Source organism: Pongo abelii, chromosome 1 (assembly GCF_028885655.2).
Source record: "Pongo abelii isolate AG06213 chromosome 1, NHGRI_mPonAbe1-v2.0_pri, whole genome shotgun sequence".
Lineage (NCBI taxonomy): Eukaryota > Metazoa > Chordata > Mammalia > Primates > Hominidae > Pongo > Pongo abelii.
The window spans coordinates 205055513-205063085 of record NC_071985.2 but is presented as its reverse complement, the minus strand read 5'-3'; the positions used below and the strand labels follow the sequence as shown (position 1 = coordinate 205063085).

The window sequence follows — 7573 nt, the reverse complement described above, 5'->3', positions numbered from 1 at the left end:
GATCACCTCTGAAGTTCAGTAGCACATTGCATAATTTTTTGCATTAGCATGCTGTTGTTTCTACCTAAAATGACCGGGTCTTGCCTTCTGCTTCCCATAGAGATTGTCCTACAAAGGAAGTGTAAGCCATTGTGTTAGTAATTCCCAGATTTCCCCCACCCAGGCATTTTCCTAGGAGCTGGTCTCAGTCCCATATCCGCATTTCTCATCCATGGATGTCCACTCAAATTAGGTTTCATCCTGGACCAGTCATTCTAAATAAATAGTGTGTGCTACATGGAACCCCTTGTTTCTAACCCCACTCTCAACTCTTCCCTGACACTGAGAGACGTCGAAGTCCAAAGAATGCATCATGAGCTCCAGCCACCACTGAACATTTGTGGCTACCAGGCCTTGTGACCCACGGTGCCCTCTGATGCCTTCAGTGCATTTTAGGGTGGGCAAATCATGTTCTAACCATCTTTGCCCTCTGGTAATGAACAGCTAATGGCACACGAGGAAGGCCAAATGTAAATGTTACTAAGATGCTAAGACTTTCTGGCCCGGCACAGTGTTTAATGCCTGTAATCCCAGCACTTTGGTAGGCCAAGGCAGGCAGATCACTTGGGGTCAGGAGTTCAAGACTGCCCTGGGCAACATGGTGAAACCCTGTCTCTACTAAAAATACAAAAATTAGCCAGACATAGTGGTGTGTGCTTATAGTCCCAGCTACTCAGGAGGCTAAGGCAGGAGAATCACTTGAACCTGGGAGGCAATTAGCCAAGATTGCACCACTGCACTCCAGCCTGTAACTTTGACACAGACCTAAGTAACCTTGACTTAGGACAGGATCCCCGATAGTTGAGCACTACCTGCAGCTACATGCCAAGTTGTCACAAAGCTTTGAGTAGTCACTAACTTACCCAACTCCATAGGTCCATAGTCACAACTGAGGACAGCTTTACATGTAACACATGAATCTAAAAGAAAAAAACACTACCCTTAATTAAGAGGCAAGGAAGCTATGACAGATCCCTCCCAAATGCAGTAATAGGTCAGCTATTACTATAGCAACCTCCAGAGCTTCACACACATCCTTCCCTTAGCCTAAGATTATACTTCATTTTACGATTTCAGAGATCCAACCATCTCTGAGAACCTGTCTGAAACTAGCCCACATGCCATATACCAGATGACAACATTTAGGCCAGCTTCACTATTACTTTTCCTCCTTTTACGACCACCAAGACCAGTGTTCAGGTCCGATGGGAAAGGGATCAGGAGGATTAAGCTGATCAATTTTACCTTAAAGCACAGCTCCAGAAACAAGCTCACCTCAGTATCACACACTGCCAGGAAACTTGGGGGCCACCTGCAGAACAAAAAGCTTAGTGTGAAAACTAAACTGGCCAGGAGCGGAGGCCCATGCCTGTAATCCCCGCACTTTGGGAGGGGAGGCTGAGGCGGGCGGATCACCTGAGGTCAATCTAGCCAACATGGTGAAAACCATCTCTACTAAAAATACAAGAAAATTAGCTGGGTGTGATGGTGGGCACCTGTAATCCCAGCTACTCGGGAGGATGAGGCAGGAGAGTTGCTTGAACCCGGGAGGCAGAGGTTGCCGTGAGCCAAGATCATGCCACTGCACTCCAGCAGCCTGGGTGACAGAGCAAGACTCCGTCTCAAAAAAAAAAAACACAAAAAACACCCATCTACATTGGAAGTTGACACATGGAAGGCTTCCAGCCCTAGTCCTGAAACATTATAGGAAAGCTGAGTGGCAGCTTGCAGGTATTGTACTGACCTGCGCTGTCAAAGTCTTTCCAGGTTGCTCTTGCATGCAGTTGGAGATCCCATGGCTATGACCAGCCACAGCCCTTGGAAACATGCTGTTCTGTCCCACCAGGCAGCCCCCAGTCAGTCTCCAAAAGAAACCTACCAGGTCCCCTGCATTTCATCACTCTCATGACCCCAGGAGTCCTCGATCACCAGAAAAATTCACCTTCTGTCATCTTAAGAGTCTTCATCTGGACAGCAAAATGAGAACAACTTTCATGAACAATTTTATTGTTCCCATCATTTGGTCCTCAGAATGATAGAAATCTGACCAGCCTTTGGTCCCAATACTGATGCCTTAAGCTATCAGTTAAGCTGTGTCACATCCCAGCTAGATTTTCCCAGTACGAGTCTTATGCTGGTTTACTGTACATGCAAACCCCCAACCGTTCTGCTGTTCTGTGGAAACTAGCCCATTTTGATAAAGGTTTCTGGCTACAGCTGAAAGATGGGAGGTACAATGGAACTGTATTTTCCCAAAATGTTGCAGATCAGTTACAACAAACAGAACGGCGACCGTCAAGGAAAACTGTCACTCTGGGCTCCTTTTTGACCACAGCAGCTATGCGGAAGCAGCTGCAGCTTCGATAAGGGCCAAGGGGCAATTCAGATCCCAGGGCGGCCGCCTAAAGCCTCACCTGTCCATCATTACTACCTGCTTAAGTACGCCGGGATCTCTGTAGACTAAGTCATCCTGTAGGCCCCACTGCCCACGCTGTACCAACATTTGGTGTGCTTTTTCTCAATCTTGATGGGACCGTTTTATCCGCCTATTACAGGTAAGAGGTTTAGACCGATTAAGTTACTTCCTGAAGGTCGCTTAGTCACTTAGCGAGGCTGAAAGCAACAAGCTGGGATGCACGCAAGGGTCTGAATGCCTAAAACCCGTCCTTCTGAAAACCGTGTCGACCAGGGTGACATCCAGAGGCCTCGCGCGTAGTCACCAGTCCCAAAATCACCTAGCTGGTAAATGTCACAGATTCAACTGGAGGCCATCCTGACACCAGCATGCGGCCTCCCCCAAATTAAGACACTTCAGGCCCAGGACTTCATCCCCGTATCCCCCAGGAGACCGGTTCCCAAACCCCCACCCCTTCCGTAAACCCGGCCGCCTGCCTGCAACACTCACCTGTCAGCCCAGAGCGCAGCGTTGCGCAGGCCGAAGCGAGAGAAGGGCGCGGCCCCCGCGGGCTCCCGCCCCTCTCACTGCCGAGGGGGCCTTCCGGAGCTCGGGCCCACAGGGTGGGAAGGCCCGGCTCCTCCGTGCCACGTTCACCACCATCTCGAGGCCGTGAGAAGATAAACCCGGCAACAGGAACTGGCAGGGAACGGCGCGCAGGAAAGTAGGCAGAGGCTTGCAGCCAGTAAGACACCACCAGAGCTGCGGTGGGGAAAAAGGGCGCCGAAGCCGCGAGCAAGAGCTTATATAGGCCGCCCCTCGCGGCCACGCCCGACAGTAGGCCGCCCGCGTGGCGCACAGCTGCTTGGGAGTTGTAGTTTGATCGCCCCGGCGTTGTCCGCGCGTCACCTCCCCAGCCCTACGCGCGTGTCCATCCCCAGCCCGCGAAGCGAGAACCGCCAGAGGCTTTCCTCCGAGCGGGAAGAAGCGCCTTCACCTTTCAGTGCCCGGCGCTGGGCCCACGCAGGAAGCCGACCCGCCTTGGCCTCTGGAGTTGTCTCTGGGATGTCTTTCAAAGTCTGGAAATGAACCCTGTGTACTGGGAAAGGGCTCGGGCTCCGCTCGGAGCTCAGTGGGCGTGCGAGCGAGCAGCACCTGAGTGGGTTTCGGGGAGGGGGTCATACTCCCCGAAAGGCGATTGCTTTATTCAAGGCTTGTCTCTTCCACTAATATGTAATTTTACTGAGCGCGTGCTATTTTAACTGTCTGATTATCTGATCTAGTTTTCATAAAAACCCAGTGTATGCTCTGTGGACAAATAAGGAAACTTAGGAATGGATCACACAGCTATCGCAAGCGAGGAGAGGACTGGAATTTGGAGCCCACCCCAGGCACCACACATAGCGCAATGTTTTGTCCATGGAATGAATAAGCCTCAGTATGAAAACTTAGTGGTGATTGCGGAGGATTGAACACCCATCCTGTGTCTCATCTATTAATTTTTATTCTTACATACACTTTTTTGTTTGAGACAGGGTCTTGTTCTGTTGCCCAGGCTGGAGTGCAGTGGCGTGATCAAGGCTCATTGCAGCCGCGACCAACTGGGCTCAAGCAATTCTCCCACCTCAGCCTCCCAGGTAAATGGGACTACAGGTGCCGGCCAACTTTCCTTGCTTACACTTTAAAAAGTAGGTACTACTGCCGGGCAAGGTGGCTCACGCCTGTAATCCCAGCACTTTGGGAGGCCAAGGAGGGTGGATCACGAGGTCAGGAGATCGAGACCATCCTGGCTAACACGGCGAAACCAGGTCTCTACTAAAAAAAAATACAAAAAAAAATTAGCCGGGCTTGGTCGCGGGCGCGGTCGGGGGGCCTGTAGTCCCAGCTACCCGGGAGGCTGAGGCAGGAGAATGGCGTGAATCCGGGAGGCGGAGCTTGCAGTGAGCCGAGATCGCGTCACTGCACTCTAGCCTGGGCGACAGAGCGAGACTCTGTCTCAAAAAAAAAAAAAAAAAAGTAAGTACTACTTTAGCAGGTCATAGGGGCGCATGCCTGTGGTCCTGAACTCCTCTCTTTCTCTAACATCACATGTCCAAGCCATCAGCAACTCCTATGTGCTTTACCTTTAAAATGTATCAATAATCTGACTGTTTCTTACCCCTTCCACTGATGTTACCCTAATCGTTGACCCAGATGATAGCAATAGTCTCCTATCTCCCAGATCCTGCTGTTGCTCCCGACAGTCTGGTCTCCACACGCCAGCCAGCCTGCTAAAAGTTTTTAATTTTTATGAAGTCTAATAATTTTTTTTTTTTGTAGTTTATGCTTCTTTTTTTTTTTTTTTTGGTGAGACGGAGTCTCGCTCTGTCGCCCAGGCTGGACTGCAGTGGCGCGATCTCCGCTCACTGCAAGCTCCGCCTCCCAGGTTCACGCCATTCTCCTGCCTCAGCCTCCCAAGTAGCTGGGACTACAGGCACCCGCCACCACGCCCGGCTAATTTTTTGTATTTTTTAGTAGAGACAGGGTTTCACCATGTTAGGCAGGATGGTCTCGATTTCCTGACCTCGTGATCCGCCCGCCTCAGCCTTCCAAAGTGCTGGGATTACAGGCATGAGCCACCGCGCCCGGCCGTTTATGCTTTAAAAACTTAATAATTAGGCCTGGCGCGGTGGCTCACACCTGTAATTCCAGCACTTTGGGAGGCCGAGGGGGCAGATAACCTGAGATCAGGATTTCAAGTCCAGCCTAGCCAACATGGTGAAAACCCGTTTCTACTAAAAATACAAAAATTAGCTGGGCGTGGTGGCAGGCGCCTGTAATCCCAGCTACTTGGGAGGCTGAGGCAGGAGAATCGTTTGAACCCGGGAAGCAGAGGTTGAAGTGAGCCAAGATGGAGCCATTACACTCCAGCCTGGGTGACAAGAGCGAGACTCAAAAAAAAAAAAAGAAAAAACGTAAAATTATTAAACTTTTTTTTTTGTAGATGAAGTCTCGCTTTTTCGCCCAGGCTTGTGCAGTTTATTGTGTGTCAATTATGCCTCAGTAAAGCTGTCAAAAAACCATTAAGAAAAAATGTATATCTCCCAGGCGCAGTAGCTCCCACCAATTCGGGAGGCCAAGGCAGGTAGATCACCTGACATCAGGAACTAGAGGCCAGCCTGGCCAACATGACAAAACCCCATCTCTACTAAAAATACAAAAAAAAAAAAAAAAAATTATTCAGGCATGGTGACGCACATCTACAGTCCCAGCTACTTGGGAGGCTAAGGCATAAGAATCGCTTGAACCTGGGAGGCAGAGGTTGCAGTGAACCGAGATGGTGCCACTGCATTCCAGTCTGGGCAACAGATCAAGACTCCATCTCAAAAATAATAATAAAATAAAAATACATAAATAAATAACATGTATTTTTTAAAACTTTTTTTTTTTTTTTTTTTGAGACAGAGTTTCCCTCTCGTTGCCCAGGCTGGAGTGCAATGGCACGATCTCCACTCACTGCAACCTTTGCCTCCCAGGTTCAAGTGATTCTCCTGCCTCAACCTCCTGAGTAGCTGGGATTACAGGCACCTGCCACCAGGCCCGGCTAATTTTTTGTATTTTTAGTAGAGACGGGGTTTCTCCATGTTGGTCAGGCTGGTCTTGAACTCCCGAACTCAGGTGACCCACCTGCCTTGGCCTCCCAAAGTGCTGGGATTACAGGCGTGAGCCAGGCCTAAAAAACATTTATATCATGTTATTCGCTTGCTCAGAAATCTCCCATGACTTCCCAACACACTTAGAATAAAAACGGAAATCTCCATAATGGTCTCCAAGGTCATACATGATCAGGCTCCTCCTGCTTGCTGCCCTCATCACCCACCACTTGCTCCCTCACTCAGTCAGCTCCATCTTCCTGTACTCTTTGCTCTTCTTGGAGTACCCCAGGGCCTTTGCTCTTGCCTGGAACTCACCTCACCTGAATATCACAGACAATCACACTTCTTAAGCCTCGCTTCCCCTGGGTTTCTGTCCACATGTCACCTCCTCAGGCCATCCTATTTTGATACAGCACACCTCCATTCTCCAACCTTCAAGTCACTGCCTGCTTGATTGTTATTTACAGCACTTAGTGCTTCCTGATATGGTATTATATATGTATTTTGTTTTCTGTTTTCCCTATTAGAATGTGAGCATCCCAAGAGAGCTGGAATTCTGTCTTTTTTCCCCCCTACTGCTGTATAAATGCCTGGTACATAAAAGATGGCCAGCATTCTTGAAATAATCACCAAGTGGGCCGGGCGCGGTGGCTCACGCCTGTAATCCCAGCACTTTGGGAGGCCGAGGTGGGTGGATCACAAGGTCAGGAGAGCGAGACCATCCTGGCTAACACAGTGAAACCCGTCTCTACTAAAAAAAATAATAATACAGGCTGGGCGCAGTGGCTCACGCCTGTAATCCCAGCACTTTGGGAGGCCGAGGAGGGCGGATCACGAGGTCAGGAGAGCGAGACCATCCTGGCTAACACGGTGAAACCCCGTCTCTACTTAAAAAAAAAAAAACAAAAAACAGGCCGGGCGCAGTGGCTCACTGTAATCCCAGCACTTTGGGAGACTGAGGCGGGCGGATCAGCGTCAGGCTTCTGAGCCCAAGCTAAGCCATCATATCCCCTGTGACCTGCATGTACACATCCAGATGGCCTGAAGCAACTGAAGATCCACAAAAGAAGTGAAAATAGCCTTAACTGATGACATTCCACCATTGTGATTTGTTTCTTCCCCACCCTAACTGATCAATGTACTTTGTAATCTCCCCCACCCTTAAGAAGTTTCTTTATAATCTCCCCCACCCTTAAGAAGGTTCTTTGTAATTCTCCCCACCCTTGAGAATGTACTTTGTGAGATCCACCCCCTGCCCACAAAACATTGCTTCAAACTCCACCACCTATCCCAAAACCTGTAAGAACTAATGATAATCCCACCACCCTTTGCTGATTCTCTTTTCGGACTCAGCCCACCTGCACCCAGGTGAAATAAACAGCCTTGTTGCTCACACAAAGTCTGTTTGGTGGTCTCTTCACACAGACGCGCGTGACATTCACAAGGTCAGGAGATTGAGACCATCCTGGCTAACACAGTGAAACTCCATCTCTACTAAAAATGC

The 7573-nt window shown here is 49.5% G+C and overlaps 4 non-coding genes and 1 pseudogene across 4 annotated transcripts; all 5 read right to left on the bottom strand.

Moving 5' to 3' along the window:
- Positions 1–60: 60 nt before the first annotated feature.
- On the bottom strand, positions 61–3229 carry LOC129058024 (putative uncharacterized protein SNHG12; annotated as a pseudogene).
- Positions 177–250, bottom strand: LOC112131447 (small nucleolar RNA SNORD99). The gene has a single exon (XR_002913519.1). It is a non-coding gene; the product is annotated as a small nucleolar RNA SNORD99 (small nucleolar RNA).
- LOC112131394 (small nucleolar RNA SNORA61) lies at positions 1137–1266 on the bottom strand. The gene has a single exon (XR_002913476.1). It is a non-coding gene; the product is annotated as a small nucleolar RNA SNORA61 (small nucleolar RNA).
- Positions 1740–1871, bottom strand: LOC112131380 (small nucleolar RNA SNORA44). Its single transcript, XR_002913461.2, has one exon. It is a non-coding gene; the product is annotated as a small nucleolar RNA SNORA44 (small nucleolar RNA).
- Positions 2280–2414, bottom strand: LOC112131331 (small nucleolar RNA SNORA16B/SNORA16A family). The gene has a single exon (XR_002913427.1). It is a non-coding gene; the product is annotated as a small nucleolar RNA SNORA16B/SNORA16A family (small nucleolar RNA).
- Positions 3230–7573: the final 4344 nt, after the last annotated feature.